The following is a 15,790-nucleotide window of genomic DNA, read 5'->3' as shown; positions in this document are numbered from 1 at the left end:
CTGACAACATCATTTATTCCATCTCTTGCCAAATTTCAATTTAGTATAAAAATCCTCTGAAGAGATTAACTTTTTATAACCTCTCTGGTACAGTTTTCTGTTCATTATTAGGGTTATTGTTTGGTTTTCATGCTATTGTTTGATTTGTATTACTGTACTATTAAAGTTTCACTGTTTCTTCTGATACTGCTTCACCTTGCTGCTCCCCAAATCCAGATATTAAGACTCTGGATTACCTTTCACCAGGTATCACTGTTAGCCTAAATTCAAGTTCTTTATCAGATATATGGTCTGCAAGCACAAAAAATGAGGTGATAAGGTATTGATCAATATACAAGCTTTACTGGCAATTGATTTTCTAGATTCCTCAAGAAGATTAGACCCTATTTGAAATACTGCACAAAAGTTTAATGGGAAAAGCTGCTCCACCATTTGGATATCCTGGGTTTTTAAGCAGTTTTGGATCTTAATACTGAACTAAACTTGCTCATCAAAATGGATGTAATCCATGTAATTTTCATGTGTGAATTTGGATGCAAAACTTCAAAATATATTGAGAAACCTGTTACCACCTCATAAACACTTGCCTTAAGACCAGACTTCAGTTCCATTAAGATGATTAAATAGCAGAAACATCTCCTATAGAGGGAGAAAAAAATGTGATTATTCAGAATGGAGAAGAGAAAGCTCCAGGGGACCTTATCAGTGTGTGCAAAAAACTGATGATTGAAAAAGACCCAACCAGACAATTCTTACTGGCGGTCACTAAGAGGACATGACACAACTTGTGTACACTGGAAAAAACATAAATATAGGGAGCTGTAGACTGGCCCTGCTGTGGCATCTCTGGGGCATGGTCTGATGGCCCTGGGCACTAAAATTGTGTCCTGAGATATGGGCAGGCTGGGGGAGGCCCCCAGACATCACAGTCCATTAGTGTACTAGTAAATGTAATGGGATTTGTGGGATCCTAGACATCCAGTTTAAAAAGATGATAATTGATTTTTAGACAAGTTTGACTTAATGTCTATAATTTTTAGCTTACTGTCACCTAAATTTAACCTGAACATTCAACTTTCAACAACTTTTTTTCTAATCTCAAAACTATAGAGTAAATACATTTTCTTTTAGTTGGATTGTCTCAATTTTGTAAAAATATGGGTAAACTCTTCATTGGTATAAAGGCTTGTCTGTACCATTTTGAAATCAGTACTACAATGGGATCCCTTGACTATCAAGGTTTAAATTAATTTTTTTGTATTAATATTCTGTCTGTACTCCTAGTTTGTCTTAGAGGTCTCTATAAACAGAAAATTTTCCATGTACGTCTCATACAAAAAAATAGTTTGTTAAAATCGATGTGGCGGCTACCTTGCCACAATCTCAAGCAGACAAAATGAGCTGGCTAGCACTGCCTGTGTGAGGCCGGGTGGCTGCCACGTGAGTGGGCGCTCCGGGGGAACGGCATCTGCCACCCTGGTAGTGCTGAATGCTGTGGCGTGGGTAACGCAGCTTTGGTAGCTTCACACTGAGAGGAGACAAAGGGATGAGAGAAGCACACTTTGCTTGTGAGCCCAAAGAGTCTTTATTCCCCCAGGCATGGTCAGAACAAATGCTCTCAGAGCAGATGCAGTGACAAAATGCCGGAGAACAAAGACTGGCAACAGGTTAAGTAGGGGGTGGGCGGACAGGGGTGGAAACATGGCTCGCCCAATGGGGACAAACAATAGAGGGATGACATCAACTATAACAACAAATGGTAACATAACAGAGGTGGGTACAGCATCCTGGGACAAATAGAAAAGCTAAGGTGGGGTGATTTATACAGAACTTTCTTGAAGAAGCTGGAGGTGGTTACAAGATTGACACTCAACAGGGAGTGACAAACCTTGACTGATGGGACTAAATAAGGAGAAAACAGAGAGAAGTGAGAAGACTGACAGGTAACTTGGAAGAAACCACTGAGAGGGGAAAAATAGGGAAGTACAAGGAACAAACCTAACTAACATTAATAAAACATCTGACTAAATAAAAAGAAACCGCAACAAATCTAGTTTAGAAGTTTTTAACTGGTGCTCAATTATTACAATTAGACATACAGACACTGTGAAACAAGGCCACAGTAACATGTAGTTTAGAGTTCATTCCTAACTCTTGGAAAAAGAGAATGTGGGTTCAGGCCCTTGAGGTTAGCTCTGTCCCATAGACTGTGAAATAGATGATTTGGTAATGCTAACTTGTAACTCTCATTTTGAAGACCTTCTTTCATGTGTTTCTCAGATACTCAAAAGAAATGGTCTCTAAGTTTAAAATACGTTGCAAAAAAAGCAAAATGAAAAAAACACAGTATTTCTTTTCCACAAAAGAAAGTAAAAACTGTGTTTCCCCACTCTTCCAAGATCTCTTCTGCTGCTGAAGTGAGAAGTCAACTAAATTATCACACAATTTTCATAAATATATTAATTAAATGTTAAACCAAATCCATAGAGGGTTATTTTTTTCAAGTTAAATTTTAAAAAATCACTCCAGAGGAGGAATGTTCTTTATATAGTTATAGCTAAAAAAATACTACAATGCCACAAGTCAGTTTTCAAGTCATTATGTCCTAGTTGGCCCAGAGGCAAGGCTAGCATTGATCTTGGAATCAGTTAATATATACTTGCTGCTTTAAAAACAGGGAAAAACCCCCACTTTTTCTGATTCTAATACTATTACCATTGTACTTTTTCTGTTATGTCATTGTTATCAGTACTGTATATATTATTTTATGACCAATGTCATGCATATATCTCATTTTAATTTATTTTAATATTAATATAAATATTATTGCAGAAACCTCTTCCTTTGATACTTCCCAGTAACAAAGTTTTTAAAAGTTTTAGAATTCTGTAACTGAATGAGGAATATTCTCTGAAGTAGTTATTTAAGATCTGAAATTTAATAGCATAAAGAAATGCTCTCTTGAGGTATTTCAACTAGATGATTGCAGGCAGTCCTTCACTGAAAAATGTAAGTAATGCAACAGGGGTATTTTTGTCATAATATAATCATATCCCTAAGGCTGTAAAAGATACAAGATTTTGCAGAAAATCTGTAATTCCCAAGGGGAGTGATTATCTCCTGACAACTAACCCCTAGATTTGCCTTGCTGCTTTTATAAGAAGTCTGCTTTGTGTGAGATAATGCAGCTTAATTTCCTAAAAGATAAAGTCAGTTTGGCAGCAGTTTCAGCATGTTTCGCACAAAATAATCTGTCATTATGAAATAATGTAATATTAAGAATGTTCTCTAGCTATTGAGAGTCCTCCCCCAATTCAGTCATCCAGTGATGAGATAAATAAAGATGAGAATAAAGATGAGAAAAATGATACATTCTAAAATCTAAGGATATTGGGAACTTACAGTAATAATTGGGAAATATTATGGAAATTTCACTGTCTATAGAAAGTTATCATATTTTTCATGGTAGTTTTCTTGGTTTTGTTTTGGTTTTTTTTTTTTTTTTTTTCCCAGAATATTGAAATAAGTAGAGTTCAATACTGTGCTTGCAAGAGTACAGATGAAATTGGGCTACCTTTAATCTAGCTTTTTTGGGTAACTATAGTGAATAATGGCCCTTAACTTAGCAATGCCAAAAGCAATTTCTTACCTCATATGATTTTGTAGTCCTTTTTAAAAAGTCACTGCTAGAAAGCTGCTGATATGTAGTCTATCCATTAAGGTTAGTTCACTGTGTCCCGGTGACTCTGCATTATGGCAGATCAAGTTGAAAACAAATTGCAGAACAAAGGATGACATACTTAGCATAAGTGACATATTAAAAGTTAAATATTAACTAATTATCTAAACCCATCCCTTCACCAATGACAGAAAAAAAATGTCTCCAGATAGTAAATCTTATTATCCCTCATCTCAAATTTAGCCAATTCTTTATTGCTTTTTTCCCCCAACATATAAATTCATCTTTTAAGAAACACATTTTTGTTATAATCATCTGTCGCTGGACTCTAAATTGTGCAAATCTCCATTGAAACTACATTTTGCTGTTAGTATAAATATTCCAAAAAAATAACAAATGGTAAAACACGTTATCATCAGCTCTTCCTACACACTGATGCAATAAGAGGTCATTCTAATACCTAGTACCACAGTGCTATACTTAATTGAATGATATATGTGTTAGAAAAATCCAAAGAAAAAAACAACCCCACCCACCTGCTTAACCACAGCCAGAAGAGAAGATAACAAAAATAGCAAAAAGAATCTCAAATTCACAAAATTCTATTTAATTGAATTTAATTAAGACCATTACATTTAAATGACAAGGAATCTACTTCTTCTTCACAAATTGGCACTTTTAAAAGAAATACTCATAAGAATAGTGGTTCCAAAAATAAATAACAAAGGATTTGCTAACATATGTAAGTTTGTGTCTTTTTGTGTCTTTATGCTGAATATTTTAGTCACAATCACTAAACATGAAAATAGATTAATTCTTATTCATACTAGCACATTATTTTTATTGGCTCAACAGGCTGAACTGGGTTGTATATCAATATTAGAAATTATTTTCAACAATGTTAGTTGGAACTGGGAAGAACTAGTAGGATATTGGATTATTGGAAAGCTAGAGTGACAGAATAAGGTTAAATAAATAAGAATACTTGTCAACTCTTTTAGAAATGCATTTCCTTGGCTAGCTTCATGCTTTTTGTCTCTTTTCCATAGATGTGCATAGCAATGGAGTTTTATATACACAAATTATATGAGAAACTAAATTTGTCTCATGTGCAAGTAATATCAATAGAAATACACTTTCTTTTTTGTTCACTCAGAGAATACAAATGATAGCATATAACCTACTTGAACAAGCAGATCTTGAAAAGAAAAAACAAACAGCTAGGAAAAGGAGCATAAAATGCTACAAAGAATGGCTGGTGGGAGACAAAGAAATTATATCCTTAGAGTAAATTTGAGCAAATGAAATAGAAGGGTACACCACGACATCCTTGCCTTAGTCTTAAAAAAGGGAGAAAAATTCCTAGGTAGGAAACTAGCTCCTACAAAGTATTGATACAAATGTCCATTTAATTATGAACATTTAATTAACTTTTCTCTTGGTAAAGGTCAGAATTGTTCATGCCTAGCATTTAATCCTATGGGCTTATGCAAAGAGATAATTTTAGACAACTAAGCTTATTAAGTTATCAGCCTTGAGAAACAACAGATTGAGAAAACGAGGGACAAGATGGTTTTAATATACAAGATGATACTGGAAACTTAATGGGCTCATGGACTAGGCACTTTATATAGCATACAATGCATAGTCTTTCATATATGTGCAGAAAATCCAACCAACCAGATTTTCTTCCACACATGCAGATCAGCCATGTAAGACATATGCATTTTAATTAGTACTGAAGCATTGTAAATTCGCTTTCAGGCCCAGTTTCAAACCAAATCCATATATATGCACCTCAGCACAAGACATGTACCTGGAAAACATAATGTTGAAATGCTAGGAAAAATTCATAGGACTCAAGATTTTGCTATCTGAAACTGAAAATTTTGTGCTTCATGGAACTTTGTATCAAGAAACCACCAGTATTTCTGGGAATGCTAGAAGGCCATTAAGTAAACCAAAGTCTAGTTTAGCTTGATTCCAGCAGAGTTAAAAACAGTGGCTCTCAAAGGACTTGAATTCCTTCCGTGCTTTCTGGTAAACCAAAACTATCTGCAAGACTGATAAAGAATATTATTCAACACATTTGTTATTTTATGAAAACTAAGGTTTCTCAAAGATATATCCCTAGCCCTGAAAAAGTAAAGGGATTTTAAGCAATTTGTAATTCAGATGAAGTAGGAACTACCTTAAATCCCTACAGTATTCTGGCTAATTAATGAAGTATTTATTTTACATCTTTTTCTTCCAAGCCTTTGACATTATTTGACAGTGTTCTTTATATGGACTTCCCCAAACAATATTCCTTCTCTGAAGAATAATTATACCTTCATTACACAGCACTGTACATGCCCAGACAAAAACAATTGCTCAGAGTTTAATATTCTTGTGATTTACCTCCTATAGGCCTGAAACATGGGTTTGCAGTTTGGCAATTTAATAATATCACCAAAAAAAATTAAAAAAAAAAAGCCAACATAGAAAGGAAATAGGAAATATTTTGGTAAAATTAATTACATTTAATGAGGGATTTTAGAGAAATCTGGAATCATGGGCTGGAAGGGGAGATGTTCACCTCTCTTCAACATAGGTCAGTTGTATTTTGAATTCATAGGTAGGATGAAGGATTGTACTCAATGTATATTATAAGTTATGAGAAAGCTACTTATCCTAGCATTTTGGCAGAGTTTACTTTAAAATGTCAAGTCACACTTTCTTAATTAAAGGCACCGCTAGTATTTGGAATTATTTCTAAGACATCTTTGAAGGCTTACTGTTTAGAAGTATGAAAGGAAATATAATATTAAGGCAAGTAGAATCACCAGACAGAAATCAATTATTGGAGAGCATAACACTACTCTGAAGCTCTTGTTTTATAATAAAATTTTGCTATGGAAACATTTTAGATTTGAATAAATTTGAGAAATGGATGTATTCTGTTTCCTAGAGGGATACTAACTTTGGCACTTGTGATGTGGAAGAATTTTGAATATGCATAATCATAAAATGCAATTTAGAAGGGAAATATATCTGATATTCTGACTAAAAATTTCGAACTAAAACAAGAAATAAATTTAGAATCAAAGTGAAACTACAAGAAAGCAAAATGGTTCCTTACAGAACTTGAATAACCCAGATGTAAGTTCTGTATGAGTCTCTAGATCGCTATAGAAAGAGATACTTTTGCAAAATGTTGACAGGAGACAGAAAAAACCCAAACTATAGGACAATAAAGGAGTGATCAGAAAGAGATTTCTCTCTGAACAGAGAACTCACACATCATCTTCTGAAAACATGGTTTACACATTCTGAAATATTTTTATGGCTTTCTGTCTATATAATATATATATATTTGAAATTTAAGGCTGGTTTTCATGCATTTTTATTTTTTCTCATTGAAAAATGAAAACAGTGAAAATAGCCTTTTACATCTTGTCTCTCCTTGAATCTTGTCTGAATCCAAATTGTTAAGTGGTATAGATCATACACTCTTACCTCCACATTTTTAAAGGAAAGTGAAAATGGTGCAATATTTTTGTTATGGGTGATCTATTAGGGTGATGTATTTCCAAAATTAAAAAAAAAGTAGAAAATATTTTCATATGTATTCCTCTGCTAAGTACTGATACTATATAAAAAGAAATTGAGAGTGTTATGAAAATGTGGTCCTAGTCTGGTCTGATTCAATAATTTAGTCTGATTTTTTATTTTAAGAGTAATCTAATTTTACAATGAATATCAGTCTTCAGAATGGGACTGGAATTCCCTTGCAAGGAATCTAGATGGGACTGGGATTCCTTTGCAAGGAATCAAAAAATGAATGTGATAAAATGATTTTTAATGTCTCTCGAATTAGGTCAAATACTCCTATAAACCTTAGACTTCTATTGCACAAGACTCATGTAGCTCTTCATTATTTAGACTAGAGGGACTGTAGTTAATGACAATACGGGAATTTCGGTGCATAAAATGAAAAATAAGTAAATATACTGTACTAACTGTGATCCCACAAAGTTCACATGTGCAATTTAGGATTCCAAATCCAAACTGATATTCTGAAAAGTGTTATGCAGCTGCTATTAAACTGACTGGCTATTTTGGCTAGCCAAATTTTGCATTCCAGCTATATTGGTATAAAAATTCACTTTTTCAGTTACCGTGACACCTGAAGTTTATGGTCCAATATATCCTAATTTGAATTCTGCTACCACAGTTAGAGTTTAACTCACAGTCACCCATCAAAGACCTAACAGACAGGTGTTTTGGAATCATGGCTAAATCATCTGCGTATATATGCTATTAGCCATAGGAAGAACAAGTGATGATATAAAAACATTTGTGATCAAAGCATTCTTTCAGGATACATGAAGGATGTCCCTTTTCGCATGCTTCTGCCTCAGATAATTTAAATTTCTGAGTGCAGTCAAAGAATCACAAAATGAGAATATCAGAAGATTACAGAATGATTAACCTTGGAAGTTCAAGCAGGTTTAACTGGACCAGGTTGCTCAGGACTATGACCTGTTGGGTTCTGAATATCTTTACAGTTGGAGATTTCACAGTGTCTCAGGACAGCCTATTACAGTTGCTCAATTTCAAAGTAAAAAAAAAAAAAAATTTCTTCCTGTGTTCAGATGGATTTTCATCCTTTTTAATTTGTCCCCATTTCCTCTGGTCCTGTCAGCGGGGACTACTGAGAGGAGTCTTGATGTCATTTCTTCATTCTCTCCCATCAGGTATTTATACACAATGATGAGATCCCCCTTGAGCCTTCCCTTCTCCAGGCTAAAAAGTTCCAGCTCTCTCAGCCTCTCCTTATGTGTCCATCATCATAATGATCTTAGTGGCCTTGTGATTTACAAGCTGCATTAAGTGTGCATCTTTCCTGTGCTGTGGGGCCCAGGACTGGAGCACAGTACTTCTGATGTGGCCTCACCAGTGCTGACTAGAGAGGAAGGGTCACCACCCTTGACCTGCTGGGACACTTCTCCTGCTGCAGCTTTGGGTGCCACTGTATTTCTGTGTAACAAGGGCCCATTGTTGGCTCTGGTTCAATGTGCTGTGCACTAGAACCCCATTTCCTTTACTGCAAAGCTGCTTTCTGGATATTTATGGGAGTTACATGGCTGCAGAAAAAGAGTTTATTTTAATATATATATATATATATATGTGTGTGTGTGTGCGTGTGTGTGTGTGTACGTGTATATATACACACATATATGTGTGTGTATATATATGCATATAGATATAGATACATATATATTTATACATCTGTATTTCCATAGTTACAGAGATATTCTAGGAGACATAGACACATTCCATTCAGATATGTCAGGTTTTCTTCAGTGCCAGATTCCTGCTCATCTTGACATAGTTGTCTAATTCCTATCGTGTTCTAAAGATATCTAGTCCTCTTAAAAGAAAAGCATAATTTTACTATGCTGGCAGTGAGAAATAAAGAGTATTTCTTCAAATGGAGATGTGTTTTCATTTTAGAAGGTGTGATACTTGACAAGGATTCTGTATTAAATTATTGCTTCAGTATAATATTAAGGTCTTTAAAGACACTGTAAAGTTTATAAATTAAGTACATTAATAGATCAAGTATATTAATCACAGCTGTCTACATAAAAACTAAGGTCCTAACATGCTAGACAGGGAAGTGGGCTCTCATGCTGCAGTGAGTATGCTTTCTTAATTGACTGTTTGGCTCAAGAGCTATTGTGAGCACAAATGTTTCTAACTTCTCCATTCAATCACACAGAAGACAGCATGTGTTACACATGGCCAAGTCACTGAGGAGAAATGCAGCTGTGCATTACTTTTCCTGGCCCCGGTCGGCTCCCAAATGCCCGGCTTTGGTGCCTCAGCTTCTCATCAGGGTTGGTGCTGGCCGCTACTTCCAGGGACTTCTGCTGCTGCGCCCCGGGGTGGGCTGGGTGCGTGTTGCCATCAGCGCGAGGGAAGAAACGAAGAGGCAGGAATTCATCCAAATCCATCTGTGTGGCGGCTGGATGCTTTATTGGTCACAGAGCTGCGATGGAGAAGCCTCAGCTGCTTCCAGCCTCGCTTGGACAAATCTGGCCGTAAGGCTGGGGAGCTGTGGAGGGATATTAGGGTGGGACAGGGGAGGACAGGAACCCTCCACCTGTTGTAGTGCATAGCTACACAGACGGAGCAAAAAACTTTGTGAATATGAAATGGGAGTTTCTGTTTCCTAAACCTAAAGCTGGAGTTTCTATTCTGTATTTTTACGTATATTTACCCTTCCCCCTGAAGCTATTCCCATTGGATTTCACCTATAATGTATTCATACTGGGCACTGTTCTATTGGTTTCACCTTATCTCTTATTTTCCCCTATATAACCTGTAACTCAACCCCTGATCATTGTCACTTGTACGTGCGGCGTTCGAGCAAATGCAACCTACTTTGGACTGCACACAAGTGTCCAGTCTCTTGAGTCTCTTTATCCTGGTCATGATCAGGCTCTCTAAATAGCTCTGTCTGTAACAAACGAACCCACAGAGGTGATTGTTGCTTCTCTCCGGCTGTTCCCGGAAGTGCCTGGCCAGCGCCCCGGGAAAAAGGAGCCAGGCGAAAACAAGGAAGTCGGAGAGAGGGAGCGACATCCACCCAATGAATACAGATGCCGTGGCGGTGACATGGCCACAGCGACCAATGGGAACACAACAGGGGTGGACATGGGGCTTTGGGGCGAGTGGGACCGTGAGAATGAGGTGACGGACACAGAATTCCCGGGGCCGGATGGGGGAGTGGGCACGGGAGTGGGCACAGGAGTGGCAGGAGAGAAAACCCAATGGCAGGCAGCCTGGGGCTAACTTCCGTGGTGGGGGAAACACAGGGGATGCACGAGGATACATAGAACCGGTAAGCTAACAAAGACCAGAACCCCCAATCTGAACCCAAACACGGGATGCAACAGAGAAACATCATACTGCAGTTGAACTGTTAGTATATAAAAGTACTGATCTGATGTCCAAGGATCAGACTTTTCTAAAATACAGTCAGTGTAGACATATAGGCATTTTTTTGTAAACAGTCATAATATTCTATGGTCTGAGAATTCTGTCATTTGTTGACAAAGCTGGTTTTAATGTTATTTTACAAGGGGCTTTTTAGTGTTTTTTTTTTTTTTCCTTTTTTAGTTTACACAGTAGATGTACATGCAAAAATGGAACAACGGAAATGTTTCTCACTCAAAGGTTTTAAAGATCTAAATCTTCTCTGAGTGTTGTATAAATATGTCTATTTCTCTAGCATCTAGAATTCATTGCTCATTTTAGAATAATTGAAGATAAATTGTTCATTTGACTTAATGCTAGCCCAGAAAAGTATTTCAGTATTTCCCTTTTTTTTTTTTGATCTTAATGCTTTCCTGTATGTCTGTTTCTTTGTCCTTTTCTTCTAGCACTAGTATTTCTCTTCCTGGTTTTCATCATTCTCTTGTCATATAACTTGTTCATTTTGCTTTGACTTGTATGGCTTTATTTCAGGCATTTGTTATCTCTCTAATTAGAGAATTAGTGTATTTCAATACAATATTGTAATACTGTAATACAATGCATAGTTTATTCCTGGAATTTTTAGCTGTCAAAAGTATGAAAAAAATAAGATGTTCATGACAGGAAAGTGGTAAGAATAATAATCAATTGCCTGCTATCCTGAGATGATTTCTTGTTGTGATGTAGATTTTTGAGTATGTTTCATGGCATCACATGCAGATTTAGGTAAGAACCATGCATTTCCTTTCTACCTTTCTGAGTGTTGCATTTTGTGCAATGATGCCATAAAATTAAGGATGAGAGATTAGCAGGTAACACACTTAAGATCTGTCACTGATCAAACGCATTCAGCCAATTCATACAATTGATCCTTATGCATCTACGTTAAGAAAAAATCTGTCCTTTATTGGGTCACAAAATCTGGGAAAATCACATATAGAAATGTAGATATTGGTCATAAAGGTTAGAAAAGGTGTATTTATATGTATTTGAGGAGCAGTGCACAACTAAAACAATGTAGAAACGAAATGTGTGTGTGTTGTTACCTGTGTATGTTTGAAAAAGGAGAGATGCTAAGGAGTGCGACTGCTCTGCAAGTATTTCAAACAGATCAAAGGCAGTGTGTACTTTTTAATGCACTAAAATGAGCCACTTAAAATAAATCTATATAGGGGGTGCAGGTCCAATTCTGCACCCAGTTAAGTGAATGAGAATTTAGCCACTAACTTCAAAGAGATTTGGACAGAGCCCAGAATCAGATTAAGAAAATAAATGTTGCAAAAGTATTCCTGGGTTTTTGTAAAAGTATCCAAGTGCAGTTTACTCGGTGTGACCCCAAAAAACTTAGTGCAGTATCAAAAAAATGAGCTGTGTAATTTGATGCCAAATTAATCCACCTGGACCAATTAACCCAGAAAAGGCTTCCAGACTCAGCAATGTAATATCAACAGAAATAAAATCATAAAGGAGATAAAGGTTGAGTGAAGAAAACTTCTCAGGAAAATCAGAAGAGAATTAAGGATTATTATAAAAAAAGCCAGAGATCAAAGATCTTGAGATATGTTTTTATCAGGTTCAAGATAATACAAATTATTTTATGATATTTATAATTCACTGATGCACTGAAAAAAAAATGGCAAAACACTATTGAAACTCTATTGAAACTATTGTAACTCCATTGAAATCTTTGCTCTTTTTTTTTTTTTTTAATTTTCATTTTGAGAAGGGAGGAAGAATAATTTCTGCTAAATTTTCTGGCATTGAAATTGGCAAAAAGTAACTGGCACACTCTTATCCCTGAGCAACTGCAATTCTACTAAAGCACAATAAACAAAGTATTTAATTACCGGAACAAGAACTGTACATTTATACAAGTGCAGTTGATACTGTTGCTTACTGAAATCTCACCTCCTTTCATTTTTTAGCTATTGAAATTATGACAAAATATAAACATGGAAAATTAGAAACTCTTGTGTTTTCCTTGAAGAAACTTGAAACTTATTTAAATTCTCATAATAGTAAAAACAGCATCTAAGGTAGTTGATAAATTGTCCACTAGAGCCCAAGTTGTATGAAGAGAAGCAGAACAAATACAGGCCAAATTATCCTGACCAGTTATGAAGCAGTACCTAGTAGCATGTGTGAAAATTGAAGGGAACAGTTCTAAGTTCATACTGCATAACTGTTAATGCATAAACTGATTGGTGTCTTCAAATATCTTTTTTTTTGTTGTTACCCTTTTCCTTTCTCACTTTTTTTTTTCTCTCTCTTTTTTCTCTCTTTCCAAAAAGTTCCCTAGTATTACTATACTCTAGATTTTCCATTTTTAGTATCAGCAACCTCGCACTTACTGTTGTTCATTTACTGTTTGCTGGCAATGTCTATTCCCCTTGCTTACAAGAAGATAATAATCTAAATACCTTAAATTAATTCCATATTAAAGGTAAACTATATAAATATTCCAGATCCTTATGAACTGGATTAGAAATTGAAGCTCAGAATATAGAATCTTAACATACATCTATCACAACAGCATTGCTAGTATAAGCAATTATTCATTTTCATGAATATAGAGGACAAATATGGGCTGTTAATGTCTTCAGAAATTCATACCTGTGCATTTTTAAATCACATTATAAAATTGGTGATTTGTATTTGGACTAGTTTCAAATGGTTTTTTTAAAGGAAAATAACTGTAAAAATTATTTTTATTTTAAATTTATTTAAGTGTACATTATGCATAATTGTGTTGAATTTTTTTACTTGAAATAGCATTTCATATGAAAGAAAGCAGAATTTATTACTGTCTTTTCCCAGGCTCATTATAATCCTAGTCATAATGGTATCATCCATACACAGAATTAATATGGCTAAATCTGCATTTCATCAAGATTTTCAAGTGCACTAATTTACATGATGCAAGAATAGTAACCGTCATCTCCTTTCCTCAGGCAGATTCATCAATATTTGTGACTTTGTAAGTGAAACCAAAAAAGAACAAGATAGAATAAAGGAGACAAACAGTTCTACTGTAATTCAATCTTAATAAGAAATTGTCAATTCTTAATAAAGTCTTTTTCAGTCTACTTTCTATGTCCATGGAGAATACCAGAAGTTAGAATTGTATTTCCAATGATTTGTTCCAGTATGTTTCCTTTAATAGAAATTAAATAATAATTTAGTATCCAATGGTCGTTGCAAATATTCAGTGGCAGATAACAGATAGCTTCATGCTGAAGGATGGAAGGATCTAGAACTAGATGGCTGAATGTGTAACTCATGATGGAAGTCATTATAGTTTTTGTAATACAGGGAGCTTAATAATATCTCATAGTTCATAGATGTAGTCATAAAAAGGAAATTCATATGTAATAGCTTTTAAGGAGAGTTGAGGCTGACCATTTCACAGCATGTTTGTAGTTGAGATTTAATTAGGTCTGGGCATGCTGAAATTTCATTCAGGACAAGTAGACACCAAAATGGAGTTTGGTGCAATTCAGCAGTTTTGGTTTGGTTTGAAGTCTGCAGCATCTTTGGCAGAGTTTTCATAAATAAACTAAGCATTGTTTCATTGAGTATATTTATATAGTATCACTGCTCTTGGGGGAGGTATAAAATATTTTAAAATCTTGTATAAGTGCTTCACCCTAGGACATTTTATGGAACTTTTAATGTAACATGTAATTGTAATCCATTGCAGAGAATTTTACAGGGGAATTGAGAAGATTTGGTTCTTCGGCACTAAAAATCCTCATGAGTTTTAGGAGTGTGCTGCCTGGTCATTTAGCCAGTATTTTATGCATTTTTATCCCTGATGACTTGCATTAAATATTATAAGGAAAAGAAAGAGCATATAAAGGAAATTAAACATTCTTTTTTATTAATTTTATTCAAGACTTCTATATGCTTATCTATAATTAATTGTGCCCTATTAATCAGAGGATGTGATTTTGTTATTGTTTTTATCTGATAAAATACTTTCACATCAAATTAGAAGTATTCAATTAACTACAAAATAGACAGCTGTAGGTAAAACATAAAAATTATTATTAGGAAATATTTGTAACTGTTTCATTCTAATTACTGGAAGTATTTAAAATTCCAATTGTATTTCATACACTCTGAATAATTTTTTTTTGTAAAGCTATAAATGGGGCTTTTTTGATCTAAAAATAACCTTTTGATTTGTATACTTTTAAAGGAACTTGTTGACTTAGCTCTCAGACAAAGCTCTCCTTTCTTTGATATGTCTCTGTAGAACATTTTAATACAGAATAATATTACTTCTGTGTAAAAGATCCCCCCCATTCTAATTGTTTGAAATTAGCATGTTTTTCTTTGATGATTCTTTGGTTTTTAGTTTCTCTTACTGCATTATGCTTTCTAGGGGTTATGAAAACTCTAATTAGATTTTAAGTCTATTAATTTTCTGCTTTTGAGAATAAAACTGTTAGGTCACAGAATTGTCTCATGCTCTATTTTTCCCAATCTTGGGAAAACATTTCTATAAAATTCATATTTCCAGACTGATAAAAATGTGTTGTTGGAAACCAATACTTCCTAGTACATGGTACACATCTGGAAAGTGTAAATTTCAAGTGCCATTGACACTAGACAGAAAAGATGAAATTGGAAGAATTCCACATCATTCTGGTCTATTCACCTTTTCAACACTGTTCCAGAATCTTTTGCACACTTTTACTTTGCCACTAAAAATCAAATTTCCATATTTTAAAACACACTTCTGCACCTGTAAAAAAACTTCTTCAACATATCAGATCCTTTGCATTAAAAGAATTTTAAAAACCCAAACCAGTAAAATAATACTTTTCTGTTGACTCAGGAGGAGATACAGGGCTAGGTGAAGTGGGGAGAAAGTCCAGCTAATATGCTTTAGAAGGTACAGTCATAGAACAGTGACTGTGTGATCTACTCAAAATATTTTTTTGCTGGCCACAGGTCTCTTCTTTGAAAAAAATGCAATAAGCAATCTGAACACAGCATACATTAAGCAAGCGCAGAACAAATATGACTTTAATTTCATTTTTTTTTAATAGAACCTGAAGATTGTTTGAAGAATGTTCT

This window comes from Vidua chalybeata, chromosome 2 (genome assembly GCF_026979565.1).
Source record: "Vidua chalybeata isolate OUT-0048 chromosome 2, bVidCha1 merged haplotype, whole genome shotgun sequence".
Classification (NCBI taxonomy): Eukaryota; Metazoa; Chordata; class Aves; order Passeriformes; family Viduidae; genus Vidua; species Vidua chalybeata.
Note: the sequence above shows the minus strand (reverse complement) of the source record.